This window comes from Eublepharis macularius, chromosome 6, assembly GCF_028583425.1.
Source record: "Eublepharis macularius isolate TG4126 chromosome 6, MPM_Emac_v1.0, whole genome shotgun sequence".
Classification (NCBI taxonomy): Eukaryota; Metazoa; Chordata; class Lepidosauria; order Squamata; family Eublepharidae; genus Eublepharis; species Eublepharis macularius.
Window position 1 is genome coordinate 111258251 of NC_072795.1, and position 19969 is coordinate 111278219.

At 44.2% G+C, this 19969-nt stretch overlaps 1 protein-coding gene across 3 annotated transcripts in view; it reads left to right on the plus strand.

Annotated features, from left to right (window-relative positions):
- Positions 1-3587: 3587 nt before the first annotated feature.
- The window catches only part of PALD1 (phosphatase domain containing paladin 1), a 157116-nt gene continuing 140734 nt past the window's right edge, over positions 3588-19969 (plus strand). For 2 of the 3 annotated variants that reach the window (XM_054984134.1, XM_054984135.1), the window contains exon 1: positions 3588-3648. The gene's annotated coding sequence lies outside the window, so the exon portion shown is untranslated. Of the gene's footprint in view, positions 3649-18513; positions 18658-19969 lie in introns of those variants that run through there. The other variant, XM_054984137.1, reaches the window with a different exon arrangement.

Consider the following 19969-nt stretch of genomic DNA (forward strand, 5'->3'; position numbering starts at 1 on the left):
CCTCTCCCCATATGAGCCTCAGAGGACTCTTCGCTCTAATGGCAAACATCTGCTGAAGGTCTCTGGCTCCAGGGAGGCCCGCCTGGTGTTGACCAGGGCCAAGGCTTTCTCGGTCCTGGCCCCAGCCTGGTGGAACGCTCTGTCTAATGAGACCAGGGCCTGGCAGGATTTATTGTCTTTTCACTGGGCCTGTAAGACAGAGCTGTTCCGCCAGGCGTATGGTTGATGCTAGGCGGAGGCCCCCCCCCATCCGGTCGAGCATGGTCTGTGCCCTCCCCACTAGCAACATCCTCCATCTGTTGAGCTCCACCGTAAATGCTCTGGTGAAGGTGAAAGGGAGGTGCCTTATGTATGCATATAGTGCATTTTATTATGCCGCTGAGTATACGTGTATGTATATATATGTATTTTAAATGTTAGGATGTTTATATATTTATAATTTTAAACTGTGTAAATGGTTAGATGTATTTTAAATGAATGTAAATTGTAATCCGCCCTGAGCCTGCTGGTGTGGGGAGGGCGGAATATAAATCTAATAAATTAAATTAAATTAAATGTAGTAATCTTATGGGATTTCAACTAACCAGGTATCTGTTGGGAGATGTAGGCAAGGCTAGGTTAATTTTTTTTTACGTCCATTACTAATGGAATAAGGGGTGCCCTTATTTTAAGCTCACATTTAACTAATAGGATTTGGTAGATGATGTGAAGGAAGTAGGAAACTTTTAAGGAAGTGGCCATTTTGGAATGTATTATCCTGAGGAAAGGAAGAGGTGTACTTAGGAAAATATGTACTTTGGACTTTAGGAAAGCTGATAAATTGAGAAAAATGCTTGATAAGACTCCTTGGCTAGATCCCTTAAAGGAGAAAAGAATCCATGATGGGTGGAAGTTTTTGAACGAGATGGTGATGGTGCCAATAAAGTGAACTTACTGGAACTGACAGTTCCAATAAGAAAGAACTATGGGAAACATTTTAAGGTATGTTTATATATAGTTGCACCTAGGGGTGAGCTGAGAATTAAAAAGGATGTGTATGAGAAATGGATGAAGAGACAAATGACCAGGGATGAGAATGAATAGAAAGCTCAGACTTGTAGGAAATGTCTTTGGAAGGCTAAGTGCAGAACAAATAGAGGTTAGCAAGGAATGTTAAGAACAACAAGAAGAAAAGGGCTGTAAAAAGATAAGCTGGTAGTAAGGGGAAGAAAAAGGAAGTGAGAAGTCTATTGCTTGATGAAGATGGTGGACAGTTAACCAGTGATAGGCAGAAGGAAGCCGCTTAATTTCTGTTTTGCTTCTCTGTGTCCAACTGGAGAAAAAAGTATACATTTTGAGGAGAATGGATTACAGTTCAAGACAGACAAAGAAGTGGTCAGAGATTACTAGCGTAATTAATCTTTGTATGTGATCTTTGAGAATTTCTGAAGAATGGATGCGGTGCTGGGAGACTGAAGACAGGCAACTGTTGTTCTAATCTTTTAAAAACTGTAAAAAAGGAGGAAGCAAGAAATTACAGTTAGCCTGACACTGATATCCAGAAAGGTAGCAGATTTTTAAAAAAATGATTTGTAAACATCTAGTAAATAAATAAGTGATTGCTAGAAGCCAGTGGATTTGTTCAGAAGTCATGTCGTTCTAATCTCTCTCTCATCACTAATTTAGTAGCCCAGGAGAACACTGTTGATGTAACATAGAGGCACTTGTAGAATGTTGCAAAATGGGTAGTGGGCCCCACAAATAAAATGGTTGTGGTGTGTGTGTGTGGGGGGGGACCAATCACGAAATGACTGCCATGAGAACTGGTTCCAGTCACAAAAGACTGGGAAGTTCCACAAAACGTTTGGAGATTCCAAGGCAACCGTTCTTTAACGATCAGGCAGCTGTTCCCAGCAGACACAAAATTTATGCATCCTGGGCTCTTTTGAAGCATCTCCTATTCCGATAAAGTGGAGGAAAGCTGGGATTGGCTACTTGCTTTGGGAGAGAAGCAACTGAGTGCCAAGAAACTTGCCAGCAGGCACCATGGTGCCCACTGGCACCATGCTGGGGGATGGGGAATCACTGAATTATACCTCGATTTCAGTGAAGTATTTACAAAATGCCTCTGGTTGCCAAGCAGAAAAACCTCGACTAGAAGATGAAGCTACTGTTATATGAATGAACAGTTGGATATGAGCTGTACCTGAAGTGCTTAATAAGAGATCTTCTTCAAACTGGGGAGAGGTTTTTAATGGTATACTGGAAGAATCTGCCATACTGTTTAACATTTTCAGTGATGATCTAGAAGAAGAGGTAAAGGGAATTCTAAGTTAGCAGGTGATACAAAATTGGAAGGAATAGGCAAGAGTGAACTGGGAAGTGAAAATGGCTCTGGAGCAAGCCAAGCCAAGCGGCCCTCGTAGTGCTACAAATCCTCAGTGCTGCAGGGCCTCTTATCCCAGGAGGCAAACAGTGGGCATTATCTCCCCTATTGCTTCCTTCTCCAGACTCGTAGTGGTGGACAAGGAGACAGCTGATGAAGTGAGACAGCTGATGAATTGACACCAACTGTTATTGCTGAGGAGAGGCCTGAGCAAAGTGGCAGTGAGGCACTGGCAGAGTTGTTGGGGCTTGGCTCAGCCTTCTCCTGGCCACCAATAGCCCTCTAGGCTTGTGGCCCACTGGGAAATTTCCCTGTTAATTGGCCTGTCTGCCCTTGGGAACAGGTGACATCTTAAAGGATGGAGATCAAATTTCAAGAAGATCATGATTATGAAAAATTGGGCTCAGATGAATAAAATGAAGTGGAATAGAGGTAAATGGAAGGTAGGGTAAAATCCATTTCATGGGGAATAGAATAGAATGGGAGATGTCTGACACAATCATACTTAAATCACACTAGCAAAACTATCCCAGGAAAGTATCTAATTTTCCTATGCACAAAATATTGTATGTTCAGTGATCTTTGGAACAGGAGGGTTTTTTTTAAACAAAAGAAGCACAACTTCTGGATCAGCATATGGACCACAGACAACAAATACCCACTTATTGTGCAAAAACTGATACTGTGTACTGATGCACATGGATTTAAGAATCCAGGCTTAAGACAGCGCTCCAACTGCTCTGTCACTTTTCATTGTTACATCTCTCCTCGCTCAGCCAACTGAGTCGTGAATTCCGTTTGATGCTTCATTTTAAACACCTTACCCTATTGAATATTTCTGGGAACCTCTTGAACCTGTTTCTGTTGGATGCGTGGTTACACGAGCGGTTAAAATAAAATAAAAATATCGTTTCTCCAGAAGGCTTCCTTTCTCCCCTGCATTTCTTTTCATCTATAGCACGTATCTGCGTTGGGTCACAAATGCAGAAAGAAAGAGAGAGAGAAAGAAAGCTCTCCTGCAGTTGTTCACCGGACAAGAGCAAGAGCAGTAGCTGAAAAGAGCCATCTGTCTGTGCTGGGAAACAGCTGCTGCAGCTGTGAAGCAGCAGCCGGCTGCGCATGCCCCGCCCTCGCCGCCGCCGCTTCTCTTCGGTCGGGTTTGCAGCGAGCGCGCCGGCCCGAGCTGGAGCGTCCCTGAGCGGAGAGCGGCGGGCGCGGTGATGCGGCGCCGCGGAGCAGGGCGGTGAGGCCGCGGAGGCATGCGGGAGAGCGGCTAGCTCCAGGTGGGTGCCTCCGGCGGGCGAGCGGCTCTTCCGCCTTTCGGGGCTGCGGCGCACCCCCTCCCGCCGCCGCCGGCGAGCTGGCAGGAAGTGCGCCTGGCTGTGGAGGGCAGCTCCCTGCGCCGGTTTGGTAAGACCTGTGGAGCGAGGCGAGGGGGCGAGGGCGGTTCGGCTCCCAAGCCGCGGGGACTCCTGCGCGCCGAGGGGGGCCTGGCCTGAGCCGGCTTGAGTTGGTGGAGCTGCCGGGACGCTTGGGCGCGGAGAGCTCTGCCTGATGCCGGCGCCCGGGTGGAGGGAAATCGGGGCGGAGGTGGGGGGCGCACATTCTTAGAACTCGTTGGTGTGTATGTTTACTCATAAGTAAGCCCCTGTGGCTCCCTTGGAGTCTGTTTCGTAGTAACAGTGCTTGGATTGCAGCTTTTACCCGTTGGCCCTATGCATGGGAAATAGATAACGTTTATGTTAGTGGGACTTACTCCGCAGTAAATGTGCACCGGACCAAGCTGTTAGAACCATTTGAATCGTCCTTGGGCGTGTCTTCCCCGTGCGAACCACAAATAAACAGGAAAAGTTCTTTGTCCATTCCCTGGTAGAAGGCCAATAAGGTGGTTAAATCAGGCAAAAAGCTAATCCACACACTATAAGTTATTTAATAGGGGAAAAAGAGAGTAGGAGGGGAAATGTAGCTCCTTGAAAGAGATGTTTAGATCTTAGTTTAATAGTTTCTGTGGTTTTGCTTGGGACCTTTTGAAAGTGGAAAGCCTCTGGAATATGTGATGTAGTAAGATGAATACCTCTGAGCATGCACAGAGTGGCTCTCTTTTAATCTCAGAAAATGGCAATTCAGCCTCTGCACGATAAGATTGTGAGAAAAGAGATGACTTCTAGAGAGGCTTGTGGCTTGATGTTTCTAATATCTGAAATTAAGCACTGCTAAGTAGTAATGAAACGCCACCTGGATTCTGTTCCATAATGTGTGTGTGTGTGAAGGGGGGAGGGGTCTGTCTCAAACAGTATTAAGAAATAATATACATTTTTTTAAAAGAAAAGAAATTGCTTAAAGAACGTGCTCATACATTTTTGCACTTCTCGTGTCCAGTATTTTAAACACAAGTGCTTTCTGATTACTTGAGCAACTGCTTCCCTTCAAGAAGATAATCCGCAGTGTGTTTTTGTTTGGGTGTGTTTTGTGGGCATTCGTTCCCAGTAGGTGCAGCCCTCTTTGCTTACAGTTCTCGTTCGTGGCGGCACCCCCACCCCCAATAAACATCTTCCTAAAAATATCCTGAGGAAAAACATTCCCTGTCTTCCCAGGGGAATCTTTGATAGAATCAGTACTCTCAAGATTCGAAAGAAAGTCTTGCAGCCAGAGAAGGTGGTGTGCTTTTGGCTTCCATTAGGAAGGAATTATGTTTGCTTTGCAATGGGGAGCAACACTGAACATTTTAGAAGCTTTCTCTGCTAGGCTTGGCCATCGACCAGACCACAGAGTGCGTTTACTGCTTGGGCCTTCTGCAAACGATATCGGAATTTCCTTCATCTCCTTGCTATGCCATGAGATCTTTTTGGAAATGGTTGTAATAATAATAAGCAGTGGAGTTGGTACAGGCTGCTATTGGTGTCCATGCCACTGAAAACAAACTCAGATCTATGCCCAGAAACTGTGTCCGGGCTGCTATCTTCTTGCTGCTCCTGGTCATTAAAGAAGCCAGGCTCCATTCCACAGGCTGCCCTCCTTTGCTCTGGGCTGTGTGTGTTCCTTCCCAAGTTTCTTGCAGGGAAGATTCTACCCTGTTCCTTCCATAATTCTTCTGGACAAGTTTGATGGATGGCTTTCTTGAACTGGTGTGGTTAACAGCTTGGGCTCTGGAAAAGCGGTCTGGAAATACTTTCAAGGAGTAAATTTTGTCCTGTCCTGCTTCTCAACTATGATTTTGTGCCGCCTCCTTCATTGAACGGTGTTTTTTTTTTAAAAAAATAATTTTAGTGACTTGTGTGACCCTGCAACTGATGCAGCTACCTTGTTAATGTCATTGGCCAATTAGGATGTTGCTCAGGGGAAGGGAAGGGGAAATGACACTGGATGGTGAGGTTCAGAAATCCACCCTTTCCTGTCCACACTGTGGGCAAGTTCACTTTGATTTTGACATTTCTGGAAACGTCAGGGCAAAAGAGGGGAAGATTGGAGGACAACATTATGTGGATGCATTGAAAAATCCTGCTCTGTTTTGAAAGCCAGGATCAAGCAAATCCTCCATGTAGAAGGAGCCGGAGGAAACGGTAGTGATCGAGAGGTATCAGTGGTCTTCTCATGTGGCTGCTTAACTGTCTAGGCAACAAGTTTCTCCCTATCGCTGCAGAAGGATACTTTATGGCACAGAGCATCTGTGTAATTGGAGGTGTGTGAATATATGCTTAAGTTGATTATCAGTGTGTTTCCCCCCAATAGAATACCAGCTAAAATGTAGGAAATATGGTAGAAGAGGTCAAAATGGAAACCACTTGCTTATCCCAGGTCATTGAAACCCAGCATTGTGGGGTTCTATTTGGCTTTTACGTGATGCTGATGGATTCTGAAGCAAGTCCCCAGGACACAGGAGGTGTGTCTTCCTGCTTGCACTGTCTTTCTGCGTGTCCTCATCATGTGGTCAGGGAACAGATGGCATAATAAAGTAGAAGCTCTCAGCAGGTCTTGCAGATTGTCCGCTGTTTGCTTGGTTTGTTCTTTTGAAGCAGAACTCTTTGTATGTTCAGCTGCACAGTAAGAACAATTAGGAGCAGCCTACAGTCATAAACTTCCAGGAGCCAGTAGAGAGGATTCATGTTGAATAGTGCCATCTGGGATGCATGTGCTTTGGCTTTAAAGAGCCTAGTTGTTGAGATCGTGAAAGCTGGGTGTAATATAATGAAGACCGGGTTGCCCTTATTTTGCTATGGAGCCCATGTATTAAATCTTACTCCATACTACAGTATCTGTCTTGAGAGCATTACTGAAACATACGCCGTTTTAGGGCTTTCCTGTGGGCATCGGTGTTCTGTAAATCAGTATGTTAGAGAGAGGATGGTCGTGGGCCTTTAGGTGAGAGAAATTGTAACCAGCATTTTTGAAACAGTATTTGCTATTTGTTGGATTTTTACAATGCAATCCTAAAGAGATTTACATCTTGCTAAACCTATTGAGTTCCATGGGCTTAGAAGGGTGTAACTGTGTCTAGGATTGCACTGCAGGAGACCAAGAGCTTGCTCCCCTCCCAGTCCAGTCTGTTCCGGACATCTGACTTCTCAATGACAGAGCATTATTTCTTGTTTTCAGTAGGTAACAAAACTCTCATCACACCAATTGTTTATCCATAGTCCTGTGAATTAGATAGTTGTTTTTTTAAAAAATTGCAAGCTTGTTGTGCAATTGCAGCCGTTTCTTCTTGCAGCCGTTTCAAGACTATTGTGGTTGTGCTGATGGAGCATCTAGCGGGCATGCACTTGTGCAACTCTTGCAAAACCGTTTTTTAAAAGGTTGACTTATCAATTATTTGATTGCTGCCCAGGCCTTCTATAGGACACTGAAGGTGGCTTGCAGCATTAAAATAAAGATGTATAAAATAATACATAACAGTATAACAAAAGCACAGGTAAGCCGCAAAAGAATCTGAAGGCTGAAAAAAACCACCACAAAATTAAAACGAATAATATCCTGACTCCATGTAAAACACCCAGAAGCAATAAAAAGAGAAAACTAACAACAACCTGGCATAGTGTCATTGAAATTTAGTGTTCTTCAAAGGCCTTCTGGAAAAGAATGATGTTTATTGGCTTCCAGAAGGACCTCAGCGAGCTGGCTGCTTGGGTCTTTGTGTCCAGGTGATTCCAGAGTTCGAGGGCTCAGAATTCAGATGTGAAATTGTTGGTCTGCTAACTGGTATATATAAATTGTTGCTGAAATCAGATTTACTACCAGAGAACTGAGAATTAGCAAACATTACATTAGTTTTTATAAAGGGATTCAGCGAGGATCCAGGAAATTATAGGCCAGGTAGCTTAACATCTGTTCCAGGTAAATTAGTAGAAACTGTTTATTAAATGTAGAATTATTAACACAGAGAGGAACAAAGGCTGCTGAGGGAAAATCAACATGTCTTCTACAAAGGGAAGTCCAGCCTCATCAACCTTTTGAGTAGGTTAATAAGTATGTGGATAAGGAGACCTGTTAGGCATCATAGGCTTTTGACAAGGAACCTCACCAAAGACTCCTGAATAAGCTTTACTAGTCATGGGATAAGAGGACAGGTTCTTTTATGGATCTTTTGGGACCAGTACTATCAATATGCTGATGTACCAAGGCACTTCTGAGAATAATAGAAGCAAAAAGCAAGACTGTACCTCTAATAGAGTCCAATCTATATTTTGATGGAGTCAGTGGATCGGTCCAGACATTGCACAAAACCACAGGTTCATCAACCTACCTATGGTTAGTGTGATTGTTTGAACGCGGGTCATTCAACTTCCTGTGCAGGCTAGGGGGCATCAGGCTATCATTTGAAACTAGAATCTGAAGTTGATTTATTAACCACAATTAGCCTTAATTTTAATTTTGTGTGAATGAAGCCATCGCATGTCAAAGCAAGCATGATCCATTTGTGGAGCTGAGAATCCAGATTTCACAAACTTGACTGATTTTGTGTGAGGACCTGCATATTTAAAGGACAGTTTTCTCTCCCACATCCCTGTGCCGCAGTGACAGTTTTCAGGCTGCCACATACGGGTTATTCCCCTCACTTTAGGTAGTCCACCTGTCATCAACCTGAGGCTGTGCTTTTTCCGTTACTGCTCCTACTTTGTGGAACAGGCTTCTTGATGAGGTGAGGGGATCGTGGTGTTTAGAAATCTTCAGGAGGCCCTGCAAGGCCAGGGTATAAACTGCACACATCTTTTGTAGGGAGCATGGTTATTTGGGGCTTTGTTATTTATGTTTTAAACTGTGTTTTAAAATTGTGATTTGTAAGCCACTTTGAGCCATGAAGACAGCATGTTTTAATAAATGTCCAAACTGAGCCAGTGAATAGTAACTTACTATTGAACAAACAAAAGGTATCTTGCATTTCAGGATCACAAAAGACATCAATATAGAGGTTTAAATTAAAACACATTTTGCATTGTAACTGACTAACAGCCTCCAGTAGCGCAAATGCCCCAAACCTAACAACAACATTTGATTTATATACCACCCTTCAGGACAACTTAATGCCCACTCAGGTTTACAAAGTGTTTATTATTATCTTCACAACAATCACTTTGTGAGGTGGGTGGGGCTGAGAGAGCTCTGAGAGAGCTGCAACTGACCCAAGGTCACCCATCTGGCTTCAAGTAGGGAATCAAACCCGGTTCTCCACGTTAAAAGTCCTGCTGCTCTTAACCACTACACCAGACGAGCTCTTGCAGATTTGTGCTTCAAAAATCATTTATTTAATGCAAGCTAACAGTGGCCAGAGCTCCCGATTTGGCTGAGACTTTCTGCAGAATGTATCCTGCATTGGAAGATTCATGTTGGGCTACATTGTGTGAAGCAAGGCTTGAGCCTTGATCCCTTTCCCAAGTTAAGCCAGCATGCCTTTGTTAGGGCAGAGTCTCTTAGTGGCTTTGATGCTTTTTAACTTTCAATTTGTGTTCTGCTAAGTTGGCCATGGCTTGTAATTGTAATTTCCTGAAATATATTATATACATTTAAATTTAAACTATTTGTGTGTGAATGCCTTGATTTGCCAGAAGAGGTCAGCATGAGACAGTGTCTTGAAGATTTTGATAGGAAAATCCAGTTGTTTTGATTAAAATGTACAATGCTGAAGTACAAAATGCACTCCTGAACTGATTTGATAATTTTCAGGAGGGTAGCCATGTTGGACTGCAGGAGAACAGCAAGATTCGAGTCCAGTAGCACCTTAAAGACCAACAAGGTTTTCAGGATAAAAGCTTTCAAGTGTTGAAGCTCCTTTCATGATACCTTCCTCAAAGAGTGTTGACTCCTGAAAGCTTATACCTTGAAAATGTTGTTGGTCTTTAAGGTGCTATTGGACTCAGGTCTTGCTGGTTTGATAAGGCAGAATCAAATGTAAAATAGACTGAGTTTGGGGGCGAGGGAATGGCACAGCTAATTTCAGTAAGTATTGATTGTGCTGAAAGGCATAGAGATTGAATCTACGGTGTGTTTTTGAGCACTTCCTCCTACATCTATGTTTCACTACGCATGCTGTCTCTTTTCAGCATGTCATAGAACAGTGAGGGATCTTACTGTAATTTAGACCAGCATCCTCTATTATATGATCCATATATTAAACCACAGATAACAGAAATAAGCAGAAGTCTTGAAGCACCTTAAAGATGATCCGATTTAGAGTGGCTTCAGCGTTCATAGACTAGAGCATGGTGGTACCCTCCCAAACTGAAGAAAATAAATGCCAACCAAGATCTTGTGATGGTACGTTGTGAGACCTTAGCCATCATTTTGGGGTTTGCTAGATAATCCCGTGTAACACCATTGGCCAGCTGATTGGGGAGGCTTGGAGCTGGAAGCTTCCATGCTTTCAGCTCCAAGTCCTCTCCCCACCACTGGCCAGTGGTGAGAGTTAGCTGTCCCAACATCTCCCTGTTCTGTGGGGAGAGTTGATGGAGGGGATGGGGAATGGGAGGGGGGGGGGAAGCAGGGACAGCAGGGTGTGAGTGGAGAATTTCTCTGTCTCATTGCTCCCTTGCAGCCAATGGTTAGAAAGTCACATCTGCTGGAGCAGTCCCAGTAGGTTGTCTTCCCCATTCCCAAGCACTGCTACAAAAATTACAGCTGTCCTTGGGCAAGGACCCATCTGCAGTGGGTCCCAACTTGTTAAGTATAATTCTAACGGCAAGATAAGCACTGTTGCCCCCTCCCCTCAGTGTCCTTGCCCCAGGAAGTGGAACTATAGAAGGGGCTGGAGCATGGGTGAGCACGATAAGATGGGAAGTGGACGGCCTTCCATGAGTTTGATTCTCATAGACAGGATGAGCCAACACCTTTATTCAGGAGTGCAAGTGGGTCTAATTAACAGAACTGACTCCTCTCCTGGTGGTTTAGTTTTCACCCTCCTCTATGCCTAGCCACCTCCAACTGTGGTGTAAAGCTGCCTGTAAAGCACAGCCTAACCATGTGGGGAGGACCCTTCCCTCTCCTTAGATTTCCTCTAGACTGGCCTCTCCAACCCAATGGCATGCCTTCCTCAGCCAGGGCGGCTCTTGCTGGCTAACCCCATTGTGATGTTGGTGTTTTTGGGGTAATTCACCTGACAGGAAGCTCAGGTGAGCTCCTCACTTCCCATTGGCCCACAAAGTGAGGCCAGGTTGGGTGTCCCTGTGGTTGAGACCAAGCCCTGGCTGACCTCATGCCTGTCAGTCGGGGGTGGGGGGAGGCTGGTTACAACTGGGACTGGTCACAGGGACAGCAACCATTCACAATTCCGGCATTTGTCACAATTGAAGAGATTGGTTAATGAGGAGTCCCTCACAAGTGTATCTGCAGGCAAGGCAAACCTCCAGCCTCATATAATACCTTTTATTGGGACCAGCCAAAATGACACAAAACGGTGTTCAAGTGTTGAGTTCTCCAGGTTGGTGTTCTAAAAGGGAGGGGAAGAAAAATACAGCGTGGAGGCTGTAGTATCAAGGCTTCCCCCACCCCTTTTAAGAGTCGTCATGATGACGAGTTCTGGAGAACTTGAAACCTGAATGCAGTAATTTTGGTTGGTCCTAATAAAAAGTACAAAGTAACCTTTTTGATTTTTGCTTTGGATCAATGTGACTACCTGTAACCTGTTCTAACTTTGAGAGGGCAGGCAAGAATAAGTTACTAACAATCTCAACCCACCATATTTATGAGGATGTCAGAAACTTGAATTTATACTGCTTAATGAGAGAGATTTTCCTTCACACACCCCTGCCAGTTTGCTTTACTTTCATATAAATGTAATAAATTAAATTAATAAGTATGTTCTAAAATGTTCTAAATCAGTCATCGCAAGCTGGATCCCTAGAAAGTGAAAATCTTCTCTCAGGGACCTAATGAAGGCATGGGGTCACTTCCATGGAAACCCAAATGAATGTGAAAACTTGTGTAGGATGGTCATATGTTTGGTGTGGTAGAGGCCTTGTAAACACCATCTGTGTGGTTTCCTTACAAAACGGTTTCACAGAGCATAAATTTTTGTGTAAGTTTTCCTTCTTTCCTTAGGACATGACTCCACAGATTTCCTATCATTAGGAAATTTAACATTGAGCTGTTTCCACCTCTTTTCTGTAGCTCTTCAGCTTCATAAATAGTATTGTGGCAAAAAAAAATGTGTGAGAATCTCTGTTGCTTGGAAACAGCCTGGCAACAGACCGTTTTTCAAAAAGCCAGAGGGAGCAAGTAAAAACAATCAAAGCTTGACACCCTTGTGGCAAATGGCAATGGCTGGAAAGATTTTGTTTTAATTTTTTTCCACATTGTTGCATGTCTACTTTAGCCATTTAGCAGTACTGAAAAATTGAATATTCTTTTTAAAATGCTGGGAACTTCTGGTCCTCTTTCTCTTGTAAGTTTTTTTTTTAAATACAAAATTGATTAAATAAGATTTATATATTTGTTTTGCTGCAGCATTTAAATTCTTTAATACTTCAATATAGAATTCTTGTTCAAAACCACATGTTGAAAGGGGACATTGTAAATCTTTTCACACCCGCGGTAATATGCTTGCTTATGGGGGAAACGGATGCCTTTTCTTTCTTGCATTTTTGAGCATTATGGGAATGTACAATGCTTTTTCCTAAGGCCAGCAGTAGGAGATGACTTCCCAAAGCAGTAGTGCTCTGTCCCATACCTTTTCCCCTCTGACTCTTATCTGTCCTACACTATTTTCTCTCAATTTCTTCCTCATATTAACAGAGACTGAGGGAAAGTGACTTCACTAAGGCACATAGTAAGTCTGAGGCAGAAAATCCTTATATGCAGTTAGTCCATGACTTTCCTTATTTAGATTGGGAACTAATGCCTGACAAGGTGGGTCATTCATGTGTTAAAGTTCTCATGTCCCCATGTCCCTGTTGACAGATATACTCTGCATGCTTGGAAATTAATTCTCAGGCATACATAGACCTGATCAGAATCATGATCAAGGATAAGCCCTGAGCTCCTCCTTACTTTTCTGTATCTGAAAGGGCCACAGTGAGTCATTGTTTAGTGCACTGGAGAAACTTAAAAATACTCTTGGCTAACGTAAATTTTGCTAGCAGGGCAAATAGTGACTTCCCAAGGCTGCTTCAAGTTGGAGAAGTGGCTTACGTCCATTCTGTCTGTGTTCCGTAATCTGAATTAGGCCTGTGTGCAGCTGGGAACTAAGAGCCGAAACAGACGTGACGAGATACCTAGGTTCAACTTGTGTTCTCTTACCTCAAGGTTTGTTGGGAAGTGTAGGCATCCTTGCAGCTTAAAGTTTAGCATTTACAGAGCAGCAGGGAGGGAAGTGCAGGCGTGGGGCGCCTTTCCTCCCACTCTCAAGGTGCATTGCGGCATTTTCCCTTCCCCGCTTCATCAGGAGTATCGCTTCATCTCGGCTGCACTGGGAGAGCTGGGAGGAAAGGCGTCCAGAGCATCTCCCCCCCTCGCTTGCCTGGCCCCTGCCCAAAGCCACATGGCCCAGAGCTGCATAGCCTGGCATGCTCTGCCTTTACCCTGATTGCACGGACCGTCGCTCCACCCACCCCTTGTCCAGCCCCCGCAGAGCGACAGCGAGCTATGCAGCTCCGAGCCGCGTGGCTTCAGGTGGGGGCCAGGTGAGCGGGGGTGGGGGAAGATGCAGCAGTGCTCTGGGTGCCTTTCCTCCTGCTCTCCCCGTGGAGCCTGGTGTCGCTCTGTGGGGGCTGGGCGAGGGCATCGCTGCATCTTCCCCCTTGCTCACCTGGCCCCCCACCTGAAGCCATGCAGCTCGGAGCTGCATAAACTTTAAGCTGCAAGGACGCCTACACTTCCTGACAAACCTTGAGGTAAGAGAACACGAGTTGAACCTAGGTATCTCGTCACGTCTGTTTCGGCTCTAAGTTCTAAGCACAGAACTCACAGAACATATCAGTCGATGGAACCCATGGAGGATTGCATGGGGTTCCTATCAAGAGGCATGACTACAACAAAGTATACAGAGAATGAACTTCCCTCATTGCTCAGTATCTGCATTCATCATCTGTGGATCTGACATGATGGTGGAAGGCTGTCGACATTGATACTTGTGAGTTCCTGCCTGATTGGCGATATTATGGAAACTGTGGGTTTAAATGGGGATCCTGGAAAGTTGGGGAGAAGGCTGAGAGATGGAGATAGTGGAGAGGAAGCAAGAAAAAAGTTGTCTAGAAATGGACATTTGGTGGACAGGAAATAGAGAGATGTGTTGGTTTCAGAGCTTTTTTTCTAAAAGAAAAAGAAAAAAAGGTGCCACAGTAATGATGTTTGCCACCTTGGGGCTGCAATCCTGCCAGCCAAAAGAGGTAGTAGAACTATGGAAGGAGGTGCCGGTACTGCATACCAGTGTGTCCCACCAGCAAAAAGCCCTGCTGGTATTGATATATGGGACTTGACGGGAACAGTATTAAGTTGCAAGGGAGGCAATGTAGCAATCTAGGGCTTGGAGGAACACAGATGGAGGTGAAGTCAGAAAGAGCATTTGTATCAGAGGGAAGCCCCACCACACAACTGCTTTTCTTTGTGTTGTCTGTCCTTGCCTCTTGCTGAAAATGGGGGAGTGGGAATCTCTTGTAAGTATCTATACCGTATCTCTACTACTGCTCTTTCAGGCAAAGCGAAAAAACAGTATTGTGTGTAGCACTGCAGATGCACTAAAATGCAGAGCAGGGATAGGGTTTGTTAGCTTAGAGGAGATGTTTGGTGAACTCCGTGAACTGTAATAGAAACCTCCACTAAGGAAGGCGTTCGTGCTTAAACTCACGGAGATGCAAACCATCCATTACCTCTTCAATAGTGCAGTTTCCAGTTTGAGGCCTGCCCTGCTGTCATTGGTTTTGGTGGGTAAAGGAAAGCATTACAAAGCTTACCACATTCTTATGACCAGCAAGGAGTTGTTCAGCCAGGCCGAAATCAGATTAATTACCCGGATCAGTTTGTAAGGTGCGGAAGAAGTCTGGCTCTTATCTGATATCTATAGCCAACGTGTTGTGTTCAGCTTTAAAGATCCATCTTCAAGCTTTACCATTTTCGGACACTGGCTGGGTTGTTTACATTCCTCCTTCCTCACTCTTTTTGACTTTGAACCTACTGAATGCTATTTTTCTTTCCCTTCGGCCTGATAGTATCCTATAAATATTTGGCTTCTGCTCGGCAGCTGTGGTGTGAGTTGACAGTGTTGTTGCAGGAAGAATAATATTTAAAGAGCATGTTTCGTTTATGTGCAGTTGACACTTTTCCAAATGCTTCCTCAGGCAAAGCTGTTTGGCCATAAAAGACTCTGAAGGGTCTGAGCAGTTTGACTCTGGCTGTTGCCACCTTGTTTTGGGTGTGTGTGTGAAAGAGTTAAATAATTTGAGTTTGTGATGTGACCATTTTATTCCAGGATCCGGGGTGGTGAAAACACTATAAATAAGACTGTTTTGCTTCAGGAGTTCCTAATCAGTGTGGAATCAAGCACAGATCTGAGGTCTATGTAGTTCTCTTTAGATGGAAGCTCTTAGTCCAGTGAAATATCAAGTGCTAATCTCTTTGGCTGGGATTTTGGAACTGGAAGAGGGGTTTTCTGCTAAATTTGACTTGCTGTCCCCTAGTTCTTCCCCATCCCAACTGTCTTTCTCCAGGATTTCAGACTATTTGACCACCCCTGCCAGTTGGATCCATGCAGTCTACATAGGTCAGCCCTTAAAGTAGATTTGGAAATTCTACAGTACGGAATGCTGCAGTTCCGTTACCATTGGGAGCTAGGTGGAGAATGTGTATCACGCCTATTAAGTAGTCACTCCATTGGTTACCAATCAGTTACCAGTTTGGTCCTGGTCATCACCTGCAGAGCTCTTAATGGCCTTAGAATTGCTTCTCTGGCTATGGATTGTTGTGACAGTTTGATCACCTGAGCAAAGCCTTCTGAACGTGCCACCCTGAAAATGTGAAAGATTGGCAACTGCCCAAGTTGGTAACTGTTACAAGTTGTGAGAATGTCTCCACTATGGGAGACATTCAAAGAGAGTTGCTGCCAAGGGAGTCTTTCTGGATTTTCAAACTAGGTTCTCTGGTTCCAAAAGTTTTGAATCAGACACTGGATTGGTCTTGTTATTTATAAATTGTCATCTTGTGAATATATACGTGTGCGCCTGCTTAGATGTCATCTCACATTAAGCCCTTATCGCTGTACCTTTAAATCATTGTAACTTTGTGAGTATATATATGACATGCCCACTCTGTATGCCACCTGGTATCTGGGTTTCCCAATTGGGATAAGAGAAGGGAAGCTGTATACCACTTTGGGACTGTAAGTTACTTTTATTAATTGTAAGTACTATTGGAATGGAGTGTATTACAAATGTTTGTGAAGTCCTGAATGTTTTATGATTATGTGTATAGGTATTATTGCTGTCCTTCCATGCTCTTGAGAAAGAATTCCCAAAACAGGAGTCCAGCTTGCGACTTGTTGAGCAGTTGGGGAGTTGCACCTTCCCCAGTGTGTTCCACACCTTGCAGCAGTATCTCCCGTCTGGGAGTCGGCTTCCTGGCTTGCTCACGCCGTCGGGGTTACTTGTTGAATGAATGAAGAGAGCATTGCTCTAAGTATCTTAAGGAAGATTTTATATCTGTGGACTCACTGGTGGACTCTTTACTTCCATTCCTTATATGTATTCATGTGTTGTGTATGATAATACTGTATTAGCACTTGGACCTGCACTTTATTATTACTAAATATTTTGATTACTATTCTGAGTGGTTCTAGTTTTGGCTGCATGGTGCACTTTAAAGATTTATAAGAATTGTTTCTACCGCTGTAGGTTTCCTTTTACTGATGCAATTGAATTAGGCAAATTTTTCGTAATATTGCTTCTCTTGAAGTGGGATCTTGGAAGGTTTACGGGTGGGATATGTGAAGCAGCCTCTGAGAAGTGTTGATGGGTGGTTCCAAACGTAGGCGGCAGAGTGGCTTTGAAAGGGATACTCTTTATATCCCGTTGACACAAGAAACATTGACCCATTCTAGGCATCTGTAGTGATACACAATTAAGAAGGATTTTTGTCTGTTGGGAGAAGAATAGTTTTAACTGATGATCTTTCAACTCAGAGAGGAGGACAATTTTCCTTTTACAGAAGGAGCAGAAATGCTCTTTCTTCAAAACTAGGAGCAACAGTTTGATATGTGGGGCAAGGGATTCCCACTCTTACCAAGATTTCCTTTAGGAGTTGGGGCCCTGTGTGGCTTTGCATTCTGTTGCAAATCATGAAAGCCAATCCTTCCCCATGTTCCTGAGGTGTATTGTAGCCATTTAAGGCTGTAAATGTGAGCACTTTTAATAGGAAACAAGTCCCACTGAACAAGTGTAGAAAATGCCTGCATGACAGCATGACTCTTATTTTGGTTTTCTCTCCGTTGTAGCTGCTCTGCACTTCTTTTAAACATACCAAAGTATCTTTTTCTTTGTTGCTGTTTCTTATATATTACTTTTCCTTTTAAATGTTGATTATTTAAGATACAAGCAAATCTTTTTCTGGTGGGAACAAGTGAACTTAAACACACGTGTTTTCCTTGATCTTCTGGCTGTGTCATGTCTAAAAAAATTGTGTAGTACTAAACCAAGCTCACGGTGTGGGAATCTCAGCCAGTTGCAATACATTTGTAAGGAGACTTGGTAAAGACTGTAATATGATAAGAGGGGAAGTCTGACGGCAAATCCAGTTGTACTTCTATGCAACTCACAATCAAATTGCACTGAAATAATCACCCCTCTCCCCACCCACCCCCACCGGTGGTGTGGTGCTGCCCTTTTTGCAAGAAAGAAACACAAAGCCAAAAACAGGTAGAGAAAGTGGAGGTGAGGATGGAGGAGTTACCCCTAAGTGGGTGCTTTGTGCATTTAGGGAATTAAGGAATAGGTGGGAATGTGTCCCTCCACTTGTGCTTCCACTGCCCTAGGCTTTCGAGTAATGTGCAGAGAATTTGCTTAATCCCTGTACATAAAATGCACAAGCCACTCATACGCCCACCTCTTCCTTTCAGTTGGTGAAGCAGCTGGCTTTCCTTGCAGCCCCTCTTTCCTCTTCCCCTTTCCTCAATCCTTTTGAGATTGGCGGATGCCGGGGCACTTCCTGAAGAGGGAATAAAATCAGAGGATGGCAGCAAGTGTCCTCAACATCATTCTTGCTGAAATGGTACAATATCTCAAAGGTGCCGTGGAAGTTTGCCTAGTGGTTGGATTCTTGTGGAAGAGCGTCCTTCTCTCCTCTGTTTCTGATCAGCTGTAAGAAACCGCACTATTCTGGGGCTGTTCCTGTGTTCTGTGGTCTCCTGGCGTGTGCTGCTTCAGTTGCCAGAAGCCCTGAGATTTTCATTGGCAGATAAGCCCGCAGAGCTAGCCCTCTTTAAAGTCCACCCCCGCGTCCTGGGGCTCACAGACCGTGGAGGCTGTTCCTTTCAGAGGGTGTAAGCTGCCGTTGCTCCACCGCCTGTTTTTACTGGCAATCACTAGGATTTGATCTCTGCAAACAAAGTGCTACAGTCTCAAGCTTCTGCTGCCGGCTCCTCCATCGATCGCCTACCTCCCCTCCCATGGGTCTAACTGCTTAGCCACTGAAGCAGCAGCTGCCAGCTCTTGATGGATTGTCCTGAGAATTTGCAAGACGAAGGGAGAGCACCTTCCTTTAAAATCACTGCCGAAAACTGCATGCACATATGTTCTCATTGAAGCGCTAAAACTCTGCACATTTTTTTTCTTTCTATACACCGGAGAGGAAACTGGATGCCTACTGCTGCTCATAATCAGGTACAGTAATGGATCTGTTGACTTCTGCTGCGTTCTTAGGTTCTCTCAACCCCTGCCTCCCTCATTCTGAAATGGGGAAGTGGACATGCAGATGTAAAGGGGGGGGGTGGGATACACCTTTAGCATTCGTTTTTCTAGCCACCCTCAAATAGGGTCATGTTCCTCCTGGTTATGTTGGATTTTACCTACTTTGCTCCAGCCTGGATGGCTTTATTCTTTTCTCGAATCCTTTTTTGAGGAGATTCTTCCATGCTTTGTTAGCGGATAGCAAGTATTTGATCTTCTGTTTTTACACTTAGGATTGTGGGAGGCCCCTATCGCACAGTTTTAGGTCGTCTTGCCTGTTACTCTGGTGCTACTATCTGTTGATTATTGAGGATTGTGTCGGAAAGATATCGATGCTGTAAAGTTGCAGTTTCTCTGCATACTTTAGCTGTATGAAATCAGAATAATCAGGATTTTGCTCTGCAGGGGAGAGCAACTTGTCTGCCAGTCTTTGGATAGTGAAATTGATATGATGAAAGGTGAAAAACTGGAGCTGTCTTTTTAAAGAGGCATAACTGGATAAAACATTTTTCTTGTTTTAAATGGGATGGAAAATATTCAGTCTGCAATTATGAAGGGTACAGATTTATTAAAGTCCTAAAATCTAGGATTTTGAGTATTGTAACCTGGAATTGTAGATGCTAGTGGGACATCAGATAGCATGCATGTTGCCTGCACCACTGCTCCTGGTTTCTAGACCAGATATACATTATGATCTCAAGTGTATCAATTTGGAACAAAATGCTGGTGTCAATGGAATGTACTGCCAAGTGTGTTTGAGAACTGAAGCCTCAGTTGTATTTCGTCTGTTGCCAGATTAAGAAAACTCCCTTGCAGCTGGTTCCTTTTGGCCCGTGTCCCGAGCCTTTGTGCCTCTTCTGGTTTATTTTGAGGCTTGCTAGGCTTACAACATGATACTGTAGGTAGGAAGGAGGGAAAACCCAGTGTGTACGAGGAAGGTGAAATGTTTGCACTTCGCAGTGAGATCTATGAGAGCTTTCCAAATTGTTTTAGGAAGGGGCCTTGGTGCTCTCGAAAGGGAGCCGAACTTTTGTCCTGCTTGGCTATGGAAGGTGTTTTTGTTCTGGGACCTTGAAAATGGGAGAGGGGTGGTAGGAGGAGGTTTTAAGATTTGGGGAAGTCTTGTTAGTCTGTTGCAGCAAAAGCAACAGAGTCCTGTGGTACTTTAAAGACTAATAGATGGCGTGAGCAGTTGTGGGCATGTGGTCACACATGCCTTGTTGGCATCCAGATTATACGTCGTGTC